This window comes from Panthera onca, chromosome E2 (genome assembly GCF_046562875.1).
Source record: "Panthera onca isolate mPanOnc1 chromosome E2, mPanOnc1 haplotype 2, whole genome shotgun sequence".
Taxonomy (NCBI): Eukaryota; Metazoa; Chordata; class Mammalia; order Carnivora; family Felidae; genus Panthera; species Panthera onca.
The window spans coordinates 1,514,351-1,533,567 of NC_138353.1; the positions used below are offsets into that span (position 1 = coordinate 1,514,351).

General features: G+C 45.9%; 1 long non-coding RNA gene across 1 annotated transcript; it reads right to left on the minus strand.

The window, feature by feature from the left end:
* Positions 1-5,006: 5,006 nt before the first annotated feature.
* LOC132677410 (uncharacterized) lies at positions 5,007-9,721 on the minus strand. The gene is made up of 4 exons (XR_013552442.2): positions 9,259-9,721; positions 8,390-8,516; positions 7,235-7,356; positions 5,007-6,571 (listed from the first exon to the last, which is right to left on the minus strand). It is a non-coding gene; the product is annotated as an uncharacterized LOC132677410 (long non-coding RNA).
* Between the last annotated feature and the right edge of the window lie 9,496 nt (positions 9,722-19,217).

The window sequence follows — 19,217 nt, forward strand, 5'->3', positions numbered from 1 at the left end:
CAAGGGAAGGGCCCATGTCTCAGTCACCCACGTGTCCTAACTCCACAGGACGTGCCACGACTGAAGCATGCGGTCCCGTCATTCTTGTCCACATGGTAGCAAGGTAGCAGCTGGGCTGATGGAGCGTGGAAGTGAAGGCCAGATGGGAAGGAATGGGAGATGAGGGGATAAACCTCAGTCCTTCATCACTGAGACAGCAAGTCACAACAGCTTTGGGACGAACGTGGGCCCAGTGTCTGAACGTACTGCATGGTACCAGAGCTCCCAGGGGGGGAAACAAATTCTCTGTAGAGTATTTCGTCGACCCTTACAGACCCAGGGGCTCAGCTATAGACATAGCCACAGCCACTGTGCAGATAAGCTCCCCTAAGAGAGGCCAGAGGAGGAAGGGGCCCTTGGGAGGCAACTCTCTTTCCCAAGTCATAGAAAACTATACATGCTGTCATTACAAAATTATAACTAGAGAACCTGGGTGACTCAGTCGGTTAAGCATCTGACTTCAGCTCAGGTCATGATCTCATGCTTTGTGAGTTCCAGCCCTGTGTTGGGCTCTGTGCTGACAGCTCAGAGCCTGGTTCAGATTCTGTGTCTCTTTCTCTCTCTTCCCTTCCCCACTCACTCTCTCTCTCTCAAAAATAAACATTAAAAAAAAAAAAATTATAACTATTGAGGCACCTCAGTGGCTCAGTCAGTTGGGGATCTAGCTTCAGCTTGGGTCATGATGTCACAGTCCATGAGCTCGAGCCCCACATCAGGCTCACTGCTGTCAGCCGAGCCTGCTTTGGATCCTCTATCCCCCTTTCTCTCTTCTCTTTTCCCGCTCATGGTCTCTCCTTCTCAAAAATAAGCATTTAAAAAAATTGTAAGCATTGTGACTGCTGACTCATTGCAAAGTGCACGACTGATGAAACGCGGTAAAGCATGGCATAATGGTTTCAGCCCTCAGTGGAGATGCAAACTTAGACCTGTGGTCATTGCAGAGGTTTTGAGGAGGGCTCAAAGGGAGAATACGGTTGTATTTGTATTAAAAACTGCACAATTTTTTATGAGGTAGCAATGATCATCTCCTATAGTTCAACATTTGTCCTCAAGGACAATCCCGAAGGAAGGAGATTGTCCAAAGTGCCCCACCTGATGAGAGCACAGTGGAAGTCAGTCCACGGGCAGGATGTGAAATTACACGTGCCTGCATGAATACATCTTCATCCCTTTGGTAAATTCCACCCACTTTTCTTTATAACAACGCTGGGCACATTCTCCTAGCATTAAACAGTAAGATTCCTTAACCATGTTTGTTTTTTCAGTTTGTCATGAGCTTAACTTGAATGTGTGGCTTTACTGTTTGTTTTAGACCTAAGTCAACCCTTAGAAAACTGCTGAGGTGGACCTGGAGAAGGCCCTCAAAGAGATTTAAAAAAGTGAAAAACCCAGTCAGAGGAAACGATTAAGACTCACCTGGGAAGACTGCACAGCTGTATGATCCCCATCGTGCCTCAGAGAAAATAAAGTAAAACAGATCAGGATCAAGGGAAAGTGAGCAGAATAGATGTCTAAAATGACATGAAGAAGGGGCGCCTGGGTGGCTCAGTCGATTGAGCGTATGACTTCGGCTCAGGTCATGATCTTGCAGTCTGTGAGGTCGAGCCCCACATTGGGCTCTGTGCTGACAGCTCGGTGCCTGGAACCTGCTTCGGATTCTGTGTCTCCCTCTCTCTCTGCCCCTCCCCCACTGATTCTCTCTCTCTCTCTCTCTCTCTCTCTCTCTCTCTGTCAAAAATAAATCACTAAAAAAAATTAAAAAAATAAAATGACATGAAGAAAAGGGTTTTTTTTCTTTAAACTGAATCTTCTCTCACCACTCTTAACATAGTACTGAACGTCCTAGTTAGAGCAATTAGGCAACACAAAGAAATTAACAGGTATCCAAATGAAAAGAAAAAAAACTGTCATCATATACATATATATATATATATATATATATATATATATATATATACATATATATATATATATACACACACACACACACACACATATATATATATGATGGGATCAAGACCAACACTTAACCGACTCACGCCCCCAGATGATAGATTCTTATACACTGAAAATCCCAGAGACTCAACTAAAAACTGTTGGATCTAATCAGTGTAAAGTTGCAGGATGTGATCAACATATACACATCAGTTGCATTTTTTATACGATAACAGTGAAACATCTGGGGAAATAAAAAGCTGTCTCATTCTAAATGGCATCAAAAACAATACCTAGGAGTAAGTTTAACCATGGAAATGAAAGATCCATGAATGAAACTATGATCCATCAATGAAAACTATGAGATTCTATTGGAAGAAGTAAGACCCAATGGAAAGACACAGTGTTCAGAGACTGGAAGAATACTGCTAAAATGTCCATGTTACCCAAAAGCTATCTATAGATTCAAGTCAATCCCTATCAAAATTCCAATGGCACTTTTCCCAGGAACAGAAGAAACAACCTTAAAATTTGTATGGAACCACAAAAGTTCCTAATAACCAAGGCAATCATGAGAAAGAGCAGGTAGCATCACATTTCCTGATTTCAAACTATACTACAAAGCTATAGTAACCAAAACAGTATGGAATTGGCATTAAAAACAGACCCACCCCAATGGAACAGAAGAGATTCAAAATCCCACAGATGTGGTCAACTAATATTTGATGAGAGCCAAGAACATCCAATAGGGAAAAGAGAGTCTTTCCAACAAATGGTATTGGAAAACTGGATAACTCCATGCAGAAAAATGAAAGTGGACTCCTTACCCCACTCACAAAAATTAACTTGAAATGGATCAAAGACCTAAACATAAGACCTGATGCTACAAGATTCTGAGAAGAAAAAGGAAGCTCCAAAACAGTGGTTCTGGCAGTGATTTTTTTGGCTATGACACCAAAAGCACAAAGAAAAGAAAAAAGCAACAAGTGGGACTACATCAAGTGTAAAAGCTTCTACATTGCAAAAGAAGTAACTAAAAAAATAAAAGAAAGACAACCTATGGAATGGGAGAGAATATTTGCAAACCATGTACAGACAAGGGGTTAATATCCAAAATTTTATAAAGAATTCATATCACTTGGGGCACCTGGATGGCTCAGTTGGTTAAGCGTCTGACTTAGGCTCAGGTCATGATCTCACAGTGGGTTTGAGCCTCATGTCGGGCTCTGTACTGATAGCTCAGAGCCTGGAGTCTGCTTCAGATTCTTTGTGTGACTCTCTCTGGCCCTCTCCTGCTTGTGCTCTGTATCTGTCTCTCTCTCAAAAATAAACACATTAAAAAAAAGAACTCCTACAACTCAGTAACAAAAAAAAAAAATCTGATTAAACCATGGGCAGAGGAACCACACAGACATTTTTGCAAAGACATCCAAATGGCTAACAGGTACAGGAAAAGGTGCCCATTATCACTAATCATCAGGGAAACGCAAATCAAAACCAGAATGTGGTATCACCTCACACCTGTCAGAATGGCTAGTATCATGAGGACAAGAGATTAAATGTCAGCAAAGATGTGGAGAGAAGGGAACATTTGTGCACTGTTGGTGGGACTGTAAACTGGTCTGGTCACTTTGGAGAACAGTATGAAGCTTCTTCAAAAATTTAAAAATAGAACCACCAGAGGGTCCAACAGTCCCACTTCTGGGTATATACATAACCAAGGGAAATGAAAACAAGATCTCAGAGATATCTGTACTCCCATGTTTATTAACATTGTACACGAGAGACAAGATGTAGTGACAGCCTAAGTGTCCATCAAAGGATGAAGATGTGGTATATATTCACAGTGGAATGTTATTCAGCCATTAGAAAAAAGGAAATGCTGCCATTTCTGACAATACAGATGGGCCTTGGGGACATTACGCTAGGTGAGATAAGTCAAACACAGGAAGACAAATACTGTATTTTTTATACGAAGATTCTTAAAAGAAAAACAAAAAACTCTGAACTCAAATAAGAGAGTGGAATGATGGGTTACCAAAGGCTTGGCAGGGGACAGGGAGATGTTGTTTAAGGGCACATAATTGCAGCTACTAAGTAACTCCTGGAGATTTAACACACGGTACAGGGGTTACAAGGAACAAAACTGTATTACAAACATTAAACTTGGCAAGAGACTAGATGTGAACTGCTCCCACCACTAGGAACACAGGATACAGGATACCGCCAGGATACAGAGGTTAATGCTACAATGACAATCACGTCGCAATATAAATTCAACAAGATCAATGTTGAACACCTTAAACTTACATGTTATATGCCAATTATGTGATCTGTCAATTATATCTCAATACAGAATAAATGAAAAAATAACCTTAAATGGTCTTAAATGGTGCAGCAAAATGTACCCATTCATATATTTGTTCTTTGCTCCTTAGATATGAGATAATTTTAGGTAACAATATTTTTAGTATTCTAATTTCTTTTAAGTTGTTAAGTGCTTCATAAATCAAGACTTCACATTTATCACAAAGACTTATGACACTTAATGATTAAGTAGGGTTTTTTTTTTTTAACAAAAAAGGATTTCAGTAAGTATTTGCAGAGCTGCACCAAGTGTCCAGCTCTCCTGACACGGAATGGCCGGGAGTGTATTAAGTCAGGTGGCGGGGGGAGGCCCCTTCACCTCGCCCATACTGCTCCCACCTGCCCCCCCTAAAACTGCTAACAAATTGTCATGGGTCTGGCAGGGAAACCTGAAAGAAACCACACGTACTCCTTTTTCTGTCACATCTACCTCTTTTCTTCCTCTTCCCTTATGCCTTTGCTCTCTTTTTTAAAATACTCTGGAATCACTCTTCAGGGCATACTGAAACCAAGCTAGGGCTGAAGGCTTTGTAATTACACAGCAACTGCTGGTTTTCTCTCCTTTGTAAGTTCTTATTCATAGAGTATGGTCCTAGCCGGGTAGATCATACAACAGTAAGTGATGAACCGCTTCAGAAGATCTTCTCACAACGATGACACTTACGGGGTTTCTCTTTGGTATAATTTTTCAGATGCTTGGCAGGAGGTTTCCTCTGGCAAAGAGTTTCCTCGGGACTTACATTCAAAAGGCTTCTCCTCAGTATGAGTTCTCTGGTGCTGACTGAGGGAAGTCCATTTGCAAAAGGCTTTCCCACATGTCTGACGCTCACAGGGTTTCTCCCCAATACGAATACTTAGGGGGCGGGGGGAGCGATGAATGAAGGCTGAGCGTGTATCCACATTCACTGTGTTCACAAGGTTTTCCCCACTGTAACTCCTTGTGCTGACTTCGGGAAAAGAGATCACAGAAGGCTCTCTGATCTTCTTCACACTCCAAGGGTTCTCCTGCAGTGTGGACTCTATCATGCCAAAAATAAAAGCGGTGACTGGAGGCCTTTCCACAGCACTGCATTCAGGGCTTCTCTCCTGGGAAAACACGCGATCAGCAAGAGAACAGCGGTCACAAGAGGCTTACCCGCTCACTTTGTACTTGAAGACACTTTCTCTTGGGTGGGCCAAACTATTCTGGACAAAGCAGAGCTGTCCCCGATTCTCCTCCGTTCCTGGCATTCATAAGGCTTCTCCCAGCGTGAATCTGCCTGTGCCACGGGAGGTCTGGCCCGCAGCCGAAAGCCCTACTGCACTGGGAAACTCTCCCATGGCTTCACTTGAGGTAAACCCTCACGTGCTCACTGAGGCCCGCCTTCTCGAGAAAGGCTTTCTCACGTTCAGTGCAGTTCCGGGCTTCCCTTCAGCACAACTGCTGTTGCCAAACACGCCACCATCTGTTGAACCTTCCTCTCGTAGATTCTTCCCATAGACCACCGATGCTTTACGTGGACTGTGTGAGTGGTTCACGGAAGGCGCCCCACTGAGACTTGCTCCCGTGAAAGCCTCGAAGGCAGATTAGCTGTGCTTGGAGCTCACCTTCCCCGGGAGCCTCTCCGTGTGGCTCAAGTAGCCCTCCGCTGGCCCTCATTGTTCCCGGTTCACCCCAACCATGAGCCCCATGAGAAGCTCTGAGTCAACCAAGCCTGGAGTGAGGCTGCCTCCCACAAGCGGAAGGCTTTATGGTCTCAGGTTGTGCTTTCTTGCCTAAAGGAAATCGGATACACAAAAGGCCCCCCACGCTCAGGGCCCAGTGTGGTTTCTCCCCACCGTGAAGGGCCCGGTGCTGGACAAGTCCACAGCTGACCACAGAGTTCCTCCCACCCTCCCTGCAGGTAAGGGCCTTCTTCGCCCCATGGCATCTGCTGACCTTCACAAATCAGGCCAGGCTCCTTACTTTCTAAAAAAATTTTCTCCACTCCACTGCTTCTGCATCTGGTCAAGATTTATACTACCCAGAAGTCTCTCCTACAGGGACTCTTGCGCTGGTGTTGCCATGTTGCCCAGATGGTGTTCCCTGTGGCTCAGCCAGGTGCAAAGATGTCTGTCAAGAATGGGCCACATGTGTCACAGGGGTGAGCCTTTCGGGGGGAAGGACCTGCCTGGGGAGTTCTCATCTGTGACACCCACTGATGGGGAGCATCAGAAGGTGTAGCCTCATCCTTCACTGCATGCCGACAGCCTGACGGAAGATAAATGCCGGTGAAGTGCAGGTTTAATTGGTGGCCTGTGGCACCCCATAACAAATGTGTGTCTGATGCAACCAGGAAGTAGTCCATGGGGCCGCTGGCACGACAGGGGAGCCAGAATCAGGATGAGGAAGGGCAGCTGTGTGCCGCGGGTCTCTAAAGGTCAGAGAATGAAGGAGACCACACAGGGAGAGGGGACAAGGATGGATGGAGTATAGGATAAGGAGAGGCAGGGGCTCCAAACCACTCCCCTGCCAGTGGTCGTCCGGCAAGGCCTTGTTCCTTGTGACGGTGAGTGCTGTGCAAAAGGGTCTGTCCTGGGCCAGAAAATTCTGGTTGGAATGGAATACTTTGTTTTCAAGGAAAATTGAAGGATATGAGCACAACTCACGACCTGTTAAAAAGAGCCAATGCCGCAAAGCACTGCATGGAGCACCACGAGGGGAAAAGGTGTGGAGATGGGAAGGGCGGGGGACCAACAGGTGACTGAGGACAGAGTAAAAGTGGTAAGTGGGCAAAGTGTCACAAACGGGGAAGAAAACGTGGGATGAGGTCAGCCGCTGGTTGTGGCATCAGAACGCTAGGAGATACAGCACAGGTTGCTGGTAGGAGGCGAAGCCAGCCCTGATGCGACCATTCCCGTGGCTTCCACTCACCGGGGCCGGGCCTCCTTCAGGTCTTCTCTGCTGTAGCTGCCACTGCATCTACCTTCTCAGGCACCCTGCGTTCCCCTCCGGCTGCATTTGGGAAACAACATGGGTCCTGGAAACTGCAAGTCCTACGGGGAAAGAAGAGCTGGTTGAGTGGCTAGCAGTACCCACAGTGACCCTCTCCAGAAGGAAGAAAATTAAGTATTTAAAAAACAATCTTCGACACAGTCTTGCAGGAACAGCTCACTGTTCTTCACAAGGAGTGACCGCACGGTGCCTGCGATTCTTGAAGAGTCAGGCCCCAGGATATGTCAATTAGAGGAAGCAGGGAGACTCTGGGCAGACTCTGAGAGATCAGGGATTTGGGTAATCACCCGGCCAAGGTGTGGCCAGGCCATATTTGTTGGGCAGAATACAAGACTCCTCACCCCCAAATCCTTCATTTCAAAGCTTTGGGACAGAAGAGGCTGGGGCTGCTCTAAGAGAAGAGGAAACAGTGTTCATTGCCCAGCTCTGGTACCCATACCACCTAGTCCAGGGAGCTAAGGAAAGGGATCATGCCATGATGGTACTGTCAGACAGAAAGCTGCCCTCTGGGGAAAAAGGAAAGAGCAAAACTCAGCCCAGGAAATTGGGAATCATACCTACCCCCAGGTATCCATGTCCCTGTTAAGTCTTTCCAGCCGAGCATGGGCTGAACCTAAAAATTCCTTTTTAATGAACAGATTATGGCAAAAATGATAGGATGTCACTTCTGAGAATAAGTTATAAAGATACCAGCCTCTATATTGGATGCTGTCTCTTGCTCATGGGAATCAGCTGCTGTGTGGTGATCTACTTATGGAGAAGACATCATAGCAAGAGACTGAGGGAGGGTTCGGGACAAAAGCCCACAAGAAAATGACTACTTAGTCCAACAGCCTCCTGCTCGTGTGCGTGACCTTGACAGGAGGTTCATCTCCAGTTGAGCCTTCAGATGAGACAGCAGCCCTGGAGAGTCTGACAACAAGGTTATGAAAGACCTTGAGCTAAAGATACCCACGTGAGATATGCCTGATTTCTGACTCACAGAAACTGTGAGATAATACACGTTTGTTGTCATCCCACTAACCTCTGGGATAATTTGCCACATAGCAACAGATAACCACAGCAGGGCCTTACCCAGTGAGGACACAAGTGCAAAGTTCTCCAGCATCACATCACGGTACAGGAGTCTCTGAGCCTCCTCAAGGAGCTCCCACTCCTCCCGGGAGAAGTACACGAACACATCCTCAAAGGTCACACAGCCCTGTCGTGATGGGGGGACAGTTGAGCCACAGGCAAGAGGACTCCCCAGTCAATCCACTCACACGACCACCCCGGTCCCTCTCCTCCCAGCTCCCGACTCAGAGGCGACACCAGGTCTTGGCGCCACTAGTGCCTGCTCTCTTCTCACGTCCCTCTGAGCACTGTGTGCAGAGCAGAGAGCCAGGCAGGTGGACAGGTGGGTACTGGGTAAGCTCTGGACGCCAAACACTGGTGCTGGCCAGTTCTCCTGGTGTCCTCCAGACCATGCCTCCCAGACAACCAAACTTGGGCTCAGCCTTCTCCCAGAAGCCCCCACTACTAGGGCCTCAGGGCTCTCAGTTCCATTTCTTCTCTCACTTCCAGTCTCCACCGTCGAGTGACGTCTGCGTCAGCCCCCCTCTCCTCAGCTCCAAACTTGCAGCAGAGAGGCGCAGCCTCCCGGCCTGCCATTCCACTGCTCTCTGCTCCCAAAAGACACAACGGAGGCTCTGTTCACTCCCAGCTCAACCCCACGTCCAAGTTCCCCGTTCCCTTGCGCCTGCTCCCGTGACTGGGTCGCCCTTCCAGTGTTGTTCCCCGGGCCGTCCGTAACCCGAACACACGCGCCCTAGATCAGGATCCTGGGCCAGAGGGCCCTCCTCCAGGGACTCCACGACCGAGAACCGGGGGAGGTAAGGCAGAGCCTCACCGCCACCATCGGCCACAAGGAGGAGCGGTGACCGTGAGGGTGACCCTTCACTCACCTGCGCCGGATTCATCCGTGCTGCCGCCCCTGCCACCACCGGGGGACCGGGTGGGCCAAGCGGGACCCTGAGAGGCGGGTGACCAGTGCGGGTCCCGAAGGCTTAGCCTGGGCGGGGTCGCCTGCAGCTGCTTGTCGCGCTCCGAGCCTCGCTAGACGACGGTGTAAGTGCTCGCAAGGCTCGGGCCGCCGCCTTCGGGGACCTCGGCGACGGAGCGCGGGGGCGGGGGGCCGGAGAAGGCGCAGTCCCTGCGGCGCCCGTCCCACAGCCGGGCACAGTCTAGGGGAGATGGAGCCGACGCCTGGGCGTCACGACTCGCACAGGGCGCGGGGGCGGTCCCCGCAACGTCACTCTACCGCCCGGCGCGGCCCCGAGTGGCTCGGCGTGCGCCCCAGTCCACGTGGTCGTGGGCCGACCAGCCGCCGCTCACTGAGGGATGCGCTCCTGCGGCGCGACCGGAAGTCCCGCCCCGACCCCGCAGGAAACGCCCCTCCCGGGCGTCTGCGGCCCCTTCCCCAGGGCGGAAGCGCGCAGCACCCATTTCTGGGTAACGTAGTTTCCGCGCGCGCGCCACTTCCTGTCCCCACGGCAACGACAAGGGCCTGCGGGAACGCGCCGGGAATAGAGCCCCAGGTTTCCCAGTAAAGAAAAGCGCCCCAATTCCTGTGGGCGAGGGGCGAAGCCTCGTCCCCAGGAACTGGCGTCGCGGGACCAGGGGACCTCTCTGTGGCCCGCCGCGACCCGATGTGTCAGAAACTGCGAACGGGGATCAGCGCTGGCTTAAGGATCCTGCCGCGGTGCCCAGGTTTGAGAACCACAGCTCTACCGTGACGAGACTGGGCACTAAGTCTCTCGGAACTTGAAGTGCCTGTCACGCGGTTAGTGCTCAGTAAGTACCTAGTATTGTCATTGTCGTTACCATTAACACGCTGCAGAGGGAGGCGCGGTCGGGGTCGCCTCTTCGTAGGATCCTTGGCATTGCTCATGGAAACAGAAAATACAAGGACTTCTTGATTCGCAAAGCAGCCTCACAGGTCTTGATGACAAATTTTACATAAAAGCACAGATTTGAACTATTTGGCTTATTTCGTTTTTTTGTAAAGAACGCGGCAGGAGGGTTTCGTAAACTACGGGGAGGCACGTTACCCAAGACGCGCATTATTACAGGTCTCATGATTCAGATCTAGGGAACATCATGACCCACTGCTGTCAGGCCTAAGTGGAGGGCGGAGTTGACATGGTCTCACGTTTGTGGCGTGACTTTCATCTAGTTCACAGTACCCGGGACCTCTGTCTCTCCCCCGTTGTGCCCTTCCGACACTCAGGGCAGGTAGGCCCAGGTACAGATATGATTATGAAGCTCAGAGGCTTCAGGTCCTTATCAAAACATCCTCACCAGCAGCCCATCACCTGAACTTGCAGTTCCCAAAGGAGCACTAAATCCTGGGGAGGTGTGAAATATAAGACCCCTGAGGATATCCCCAGAATTGTGCACAAATGTGAGGACGATTTCACAGTCGCTTCTGTGTATATTCCGTTGGTCACAGCTCATTCACATGGTCCCCACATAAGTGTAAGGAAAGCTGAGATACATCCCAGGTGTCCAGGCAGAGAAAATGGGATTAGTAAGCATCCAGCCGCCTTCTGTCACAATCCATCAGTTTGGTCACCAGATACATATTTTTATATTGCTCCTATGCATTCTGTACTGTCACTCTTTTATTATTCCAACAACTCAAACCCCATCTAAATACTGAAACCATCTCACTGATACACTCTCTGCTGTGTGTTGTTCTTTGCATCAGTTTCAAACACTATTCCTTAACACCAGGAAACTATCAACACAAAGTAAATTACTTCCACTCACATCCAGTGTATGGTGGGTCAGGAACACATGGAAAGACACAGTGAAGGTGCCAAAAACAATCATCCACATAGATTTTTATACTCCCAATAGTGTTTTTCAAGAAAGAGCCTGAAATAAGACTGTATGAGGCCTAAAATGAAAAATTTAACAGAAAACTAACCCACACAAAATGAATCTTGAAGTTTACATTTAAAATTTGATCAAAGGGGGCACCTGAGTGGCTCAATCAGTTAAGCATCCAACTCATGGTTTTGGCTCAGGTCATGATCTCACAGGTTTTTTGTTTTTTTTTTCCGTTAAAGTTTATTATTTTGAGAGAGAGAGAGAGAGAGAGAGATGGCACACAAAGTGGGGAGGGGCAGAGAGAGAGAGGAACGGAGGTAAGGAGAAAGAGAATCCCAACCAAGAATGATCTCACAGTTCTTGAGTTCGAGCCCTGCATCTGGCTCTGACAGTGCGAAATCTGCTTCAGAGCCCCCTTCTCTCTCTGCCCTCTCCCTGCTTTCTTGTTCTGTCTCAAAATAAACTCTTAAAAAAAAAAAGAAACATTAAAGTTTGATCAAAGGAAAGTGATGTCAGGTGAAAGGTGTGCACTGACAAAAGGAATGAAGATCCAGGAGAAAGATGATCTGTGAATTAATACAATTACTCACTAACTGTATACACATCAGATGTATACACATCTGTACACACACAGATGTATAAACATCTCCTTTTTGAGTAAAATGATAGAATGACAATGCAATCCTCAATAATATCCTTTATATTGTGCAAGAGAAGGGGAAATGTATTAATGCTATATTCTGTTGTTACAGACATGTTTTATAATTTTTAGCTTAAAGACGAATAAAGTAGGACCAGATACATTCCCAACTGAAAGCAAAGTTTAGGGGCACCTGGGTGGCTCAGTCGGTTGAGTGTCCACCTTCGGCTCAGGTCATGATCTCACAGTCTGTGAGTTCGAGCCCTGCGTCAGGCTCTATGCTGACAGCTCAGAGCCTGGAGCCTGCTTTGGATTCTGTATCTCCCTCTCTCTCTGCCCTTCCCCCATTTACTCTCTCTCCTTCAAAAATAAATAAACATTAAAAAAAATTTTAAAGGAAAGTTTGGAATGCAAATTGTACAAATTTTTAAAAGAAAGTATAAGTAACAGAACTGAAGCAAAGATAAGCACAAAATAGGAAGATGAATTTGAACCCAAACATACCAGCTATCACATGAAATGAGTATGGAATAAATGTTTGAATTAGTAATTTTTGGTGGGTTGAAAAATATCTGGCAACATTCAGTTTATAAGCCATACTTGTAAGATAAGATATTATAGAGATAGGTGAAATAAAAGTTTGGAAATATATACCTTACAATTATTAAGTTAAAAACACACAAAAAATGTGTTTGTATCTGAAAAATAGATACAAAGAAAAAAACATCAACTGGGAGACATATCTTAAATTATTTAAAATTTTTCTTATTAAGTTTATTTTTGAGAGCGCAAGTGAGGAGGGGAGGCGCAGACAGTGAGGGAGAGAGAGAGAATCCCAAGCAGGCTCTGCACTGTCAACATAGAGCCTGATGTGGGGCTCAAACTCATGAACCATGAGATCATGACCTGAGCTGAAGTTGGACGCTTAACTGACTGAGCCACCCAGGCGCCCATGTATACAATTCTTAACATCATTTCAAACTACATAGTTTGAAACAACAATCGTACTGTAAGAATAGAGTTAAATCTTGGATATTCTCCTATGTTATCTCAGTAACTGATTTTTAAAAGGCAGGCGTAACATTGTAAGGTTGCCTTAGATTCACACACCAAGGTGGACAAATCTGGCCTGATGGATACATAAAGAACTGCAGACACAGACGACAGGATGTTTGCTTTTTAGCACAAAGTAAGGGTGTATAAAACTGACGATACAGGGGCCCCTGGGTAGCTCAGTTGGTTAAGCATCCAACTCTTGATTTAGGCTCAGGTCATGATCTCACAGTTGTGAGATCGAGCCCCACGTGGGGCCCTACACTGGGAGATTCTCCCTCTGCCCCTTCCCCACTTGTGCACACACTCTCTATTGCAAATTAAGAGAAAAACCAACTGACTATATAGCATAATTTAAAAAAAAAATCTCTTCAACTTGCATGGAATGAAATAAAGAATGCAATCAGGGTAGAAAATATCTGAAAAAATTTAAACGTGCTTGGAAAATTAAGTTCCAAAATACTAAATAACCCATGCCTAGAGTGGAAAGATAATACAAATAGAACTATATTTTTTGAAAACAAGGACATCCCCAGTGCCATCTTGACAGAACTTTTGTAAGTAGTCTGATGAACAGTATTCAGACAAGTTAGGAGAAATAGATGGGGTCTACCCTTGAGTATGGGTTTGCGTTAGTCAGTGGACTTCTCTGCACTTAAGTTTTCTTATCACATGGAAGGGGTCTCTATGGTTCTTTAAAATGCTCAATGTCTATTATTCAAAGCATACTTTTGTTTTAAAATTATTAGAGAACAGAGGGCACCTGGATGGCCCAGTCAGTTAACCATCCAACTCTTGGTTTTGGCTCAGGTTTATGAGATCAAGCCCCACATTGGGCTCTGCACTGACAGCACAAGAACCTGTTTGGGATTCTCACTGTCTCTCTGCCCCTCCCCCACTTGCACTCTCTCAAAAATAAATATTAAAAAATATAAAATTATTATAGAATATTCAACTTGAAGCTTTACTTTACAGTATACCAAAAATGATGACATTCCTACATGTTCTCGTGAGGTGCAATTAATGAATTCCATTAAAAGGAACACCATTTAATGTGTATAATTAAAGGATGATGAGACAGATATACATTCATCCCCCAAATCTTTAAAAATAAAATAATAATATATCCAGGTAATACAAAAAAGCATCTGTAAAGCATTATTCCATTCATATACATTTCAAAATCAGACAAAAATAAACACCATTTGCAATACACATTTAAGTTGTCAAACTACAAAGAAAAGAGAATGAGTAAAGCAAAATTCCGGATGGTGTTCTCTGAAATGAAGGACAGGATTTGCAATCTCGTGGGTTCATACCTGGCATGCTAAGATTGCCATGTTCCATTTTTCACTGGGGGGAGGGGATGCATTAGTATTAATTTATTGCATTGATATTTTTTCCTCTTTTTCATACATGTGTAATTCAATGAGATTAAATGGGCAAACCTTAGAAGTGTAGTTTGAAGTCTCCTTATTTGTGTTTCATGTGCAGCCCCTGGTGTGCAGAGAGAGCATGTCCCGTAACTTCTCAGCACGTATTGGCCTCACCTAAGACTGCACAAACATGACCGCTAGTATGTTATCACCACGGATTAGGTTTTCCTGGTCATGAACCCATCTACAGAATTCTGCAGGATTACTACCTTGTGTCCAATGTACATCTCCCCTCCGAGCATTGTTGCGTGGATGCAGCAGTCTTAATCTCTGTGCTTCCCTCCAATGAATGAATGGAAGAAATTAAGCTCCTTAGAGATAACTGTCATCCGAATTATTTCCAGTTCGTGATTATGAAATTGTTACAAACTTTTGTGTATAGGCATTTTGGTGTAAAAAGCACTTGTTCCTAATGGGTATGCCCCAAAGTGATTAGCTTGGTTATAAAATGTTTAAAAGTATTGTAAAATCTTTACCTCAGACCATATATAAGTATTAACTCAAAATGGGCCTAGACCATAACGTAATTATGAAAACCATAAAATGTCTAGAAGAAAACATAACTCAAAGTTTTGCAACCTTGCATTGGACAAGCTCCTAAAATTAGAGAGTTTAAAACAAAAAGGACACATCAAACAAACAAAAAACAATGAATTATTGATTACATTAAGGTTAAAAACATCTGTTCATCAAAAGACACCACTAAAACAAAGAGATAAGCCAACAATTGAGAGAAACTAGTTGCAAAACACACATCTGATAAAAGAGTAGCATCCAGAATATTAAATTCTGACAAACCATGTTAGAAAAAAGTTAAAAAAAAATTTTAATGTTTACTTACTTTTGAGAGACAGAGAGCGACAGAGCACAAGTAGGGGAGGGGCAGAGACAGAGAGAGAGACACAAAATCTGAAGCAGCCTCCAGGCTCTGAGCTGTCAGCACAGAGCCCAACGTGGGGCTTGAACCCATGAACCGTGAGATCGTGACCTGAGCCGAAGTCGGACATGTAACTGACTGAGCCATCCAGGTGCCCTGGAAAAAATTTTATTTAAAAAAAAAATTTTTTTTTTTACATTTATTTATTTTTGAGAGAGAGAGAGAGAGAGAGAGAGAGAGAGAGAGTGCCTGAGCAGGGGAGGGACAGAGAGAGAGGGAGACATAGAATCAGAAGCAGGCTTCACACTCCGAGCTGTCAGCACAGAGCCTGATGTGGGGCTTGAACCCATGAACCGTGAGACCATGACCTGAGCCAAAGTCGGATGATTAACCGACTGAGCCACCCAGGCGCCCCTGGAAAAAATTTTCTAATGGGCAAAGAAAGGATTTGATCAAGCAACCAAAGATCTATGAATGACCATTGAACAGGTGCTCAGTATCATGAGTCATTCTGGCAATGCCACCTAAAACTATACTACAGTAATGAAGCACCTGCTAGAATTGCTAAAATTAAAAAGACCAACAATACCAAGTGCTGCTGAGGATGCAGAACAGCTAGCATTCCCATACACTGTTGGCGAGAACGCCAACTGGGACGGCCATTTCAGAACGACTGGCAGTTCCCTACACAGGCAGCTGTACATGTGCTACAGGACACTGCACTCCTCCAGTTATGCAAGTGAAAATGTCTCCTTCCAAACATCTATTGAAATATTCAGGGAAGTTTTGTTCACAATAGTCCAAAACATGGAAATGTTTTCCATAAACTGGAAATGGATGAAGAAATTATAGCACATACAGAAAAGAAGAGACTACTCGGTTTTATGTAAAAGAAATAGAAACAACATGGCTGAATCTTAAAATACCTGAAAAAAAAAAAAAAAGACCACATATTAAGTGATTCCATTCATTTGGTATTCTAAAAAAAACCAGATCAGTGGCTCCTAAGGCTGGGGTTTTGGAGAGAGATTGGACTACATGAAGGAACACTTGGGAGTAATGCAAGTATTTCACATCTTGATGGTGATGATGATCACAAAACTATATATATTTTTCAAAATTAATCAAGATATATTCTTTAAAAAAATTTTTAATGTTTATTGATTTTTTGAGAGAGACACACAGAGAGCAAGTGGAGGAGGGGCAGAGAGATAAAGAGGAAGACACAGAATCCGAAGCAGGCTCCAGGCTCTGAGCTGTCAGCACAGAGCCTGGTGTGGGGCTCCAACTCACAAACTGTGAGATCATGACCTGAGCCAAAACCAAGAGACGGATGCTTAACCAACTGAGCCATCCAGGCGCCCCAAGATATATTCTTAAAAGTGAGATGATTAAATGCAAATTATACTTCAATACATTTTTTAAATTAATAAGGGATATTTAAAGTTTAAGATAACGTGATTCAGTTCAGATACTTCCCTAGACTTGTCCAAAAGAACAAGGAAGGAATGTAAAGAAAGTATGCAAGAAAGCAGTAAAAATTTTGTTCTATGGTAGGTGAAAATTTTGGGAGAAAGACTTAGAAAAGAGAATGGCAAAAAAAAAAGAAAAAAAGAAAATGGCATATCATTTTATTTTATTTTATTTTATTTTAATGTTTATTTTTGAGACAGAGAGAGACAGAGCATGAACGGGGGAGGGGCAGAGAGAGAGGGAGACACAGAATCGGAAGCAGGCTCCAGGCTCCGAGCCATCAGCCCAGAGCCCGACGCGGGGCTCGAACTCACGGACCGCGAGATCGTGACCTGAGCTGAAGTCGGACGCTTAACCGACTGAGCCACCCAGGCGCCCCTGGCATATCATTTTATAGGCTGAACATATTAACATCACAAGGGGAAAGCTGCAGAGAGCCATGGTGTGGGGCAGGTAGCACAGAACCCATGGGGAAATGCACACTGGGGTTGCCGTGATGTAGGAAGAATAACACAAAATTTCACCTGAGGTTCCTTTCATCAGTGAGAAGCAGTGGAGTGGAGGTCCGGAAATGGTGATAACAAAGCCAGAAAATAGTGTTCATCTGAATAGCTGAATTCTTCAGATATTTTAGCTTACTTTACGAACATCTAGGATTTCACCCGTGTAGAGAAGAGCTGCTTGAAGAAAATGGGTCAGAAAAGATGATGATAAGGGCAGGTATTTGGTGGAGAAAGCAAGTATGTTCAAGCAGTAAGTATAAAAATCGGAACCCCGAGAGAAGGCTAAAATGATGCTGAAAAACATGAACACACTTGGAAGTGAGGAGTAGGCAGAGGTTTGTGGGGTGGGGGACATGGGGATCCAGGCTTTTCCAGAATTCCCCCACAACCGGAAGCAGCTCAAAACGTGGGGCTTACAGTGACCCTGGGTCTAGGGTCTGGCATGGCTGCTGCCACAGAATGGGGCAAGCAGGGGGCTTTTGGGGGAGTGTGGAGTAGTATCTACACGTGAGAGTGGGAAAACGAAAACCGGGGGGGGGGGGGGACAGCAAATGTGGAAACAGAACTTGTTCCTTTAGATGTTTTATGGCAGAAAACCGGGAGAGGATTACTGGGGCCTGGGGGTATACCTGAGACATGAGCTTGGAATGCACAGGAGTGAGGGCAGGCAGGGAGCCGGACAAGGGGGAAGGCCCTACGATTTCCATTAGTGAGGGGGCCGACGTCACGGGCAAGTGTGGCTCCTTCCTGCTGGGGACCCTCTGGTAAGACTTGTGGGAAAGTGGGTTATACAGGGAACGGAGGAACCAACAGTGTTGGCTACAGAAACTCCCTTGCAAGACCTCAGTCCATCTGTGTCTACACTGGGATCGCATCTTCAGTGTGATGGCCAGCTGGCGTTGGCAGAGCAAGTAATCAATACACCTTTATAACGGTATCTGCAGAGGCCCTTTTGGCAGAGAAGTTAATACCATACCCAGAAATAACTATCAATCCCAGGAAGGACGAATCACTTCCCCACAGTAAGAAACAGACCTGATGTAAGCAATCTGCCACCAAGTGGCAGTTTGGTCTCCTAGAGAACGTATCGTATCATGATCTTAGCGTCGGTCTTTGTAACTGGCACGTCAGAGGTTCAGTTAGTGAAGTGGCTATTTCAGTTGTGGGGAGGCGGACGCCATGCTGCAGGGCTCACCTAAAAGCTCCATTTCCGCCACCCCAAGGTGCAAAGACTGGGAAGGCTGAGGGCTGAGCCTGGCTAACCTCGACTACTCTGCAATGGGTGCCTGCAGGCGCTGATGGGGAACACACGTATCCCTTCACTGCACCCCCTCTAGTAACTGCGTGCTCCTGTTCCGTACAAACGTATCACTTGTCTGCTACTCTTGATTCTTCAGTGCTGCTCAACAACCAGACAAGCCATCTGCCACAAAAGTACACACATTGCCTTACTTCAGGCCACCTGTCCTAATGCAAAAGTGATACCCAATTGTCCTGGTCCGAGATCTGGCCACAGAGAGGACTTCTCCACACCAGTAGCCTTCGGGGCCACTCTAAGTGAGATGTGATGTATCACCAGTTCCTTTGCAGCCGACCTCCCACTCGCCCCCAAAGAGGAAGGAGATCCATCTGTAACCAAGGCCTGGGTTTTTCCTAATCAACTAGCCAACCAAAGGGGCAAGAGTCTAGTTCCACTTTTGATGTTTGGTTGTTGCCCACTTTTGATCCCCACTGTCCCCTTCTGCACCCCCGCCCCCCCCCCAATTTGGGGAACCTGATAAAAAAGCCCATAGGCTCCTTCCCTTTGTGCAGGGGGGAGAGCTAAATGTGCACCCTCACCTAGTACCAAAGCCCAAGGAGGTGATCCGAGGTGGGGTTCTGCTTCCACATCCAGGATAGTGTCATGCAAACCCAGGGGAGGAGCTAATCTTCCAACTGCATCCTGAAGCAATGAGAGTGGCTGGCACTTCATTCCCTGCCCCCTCCCCAAAGACGGGTCGACAAATTACTCAAGCCCAACAGACATAAAACGACTGGATAAAACAAA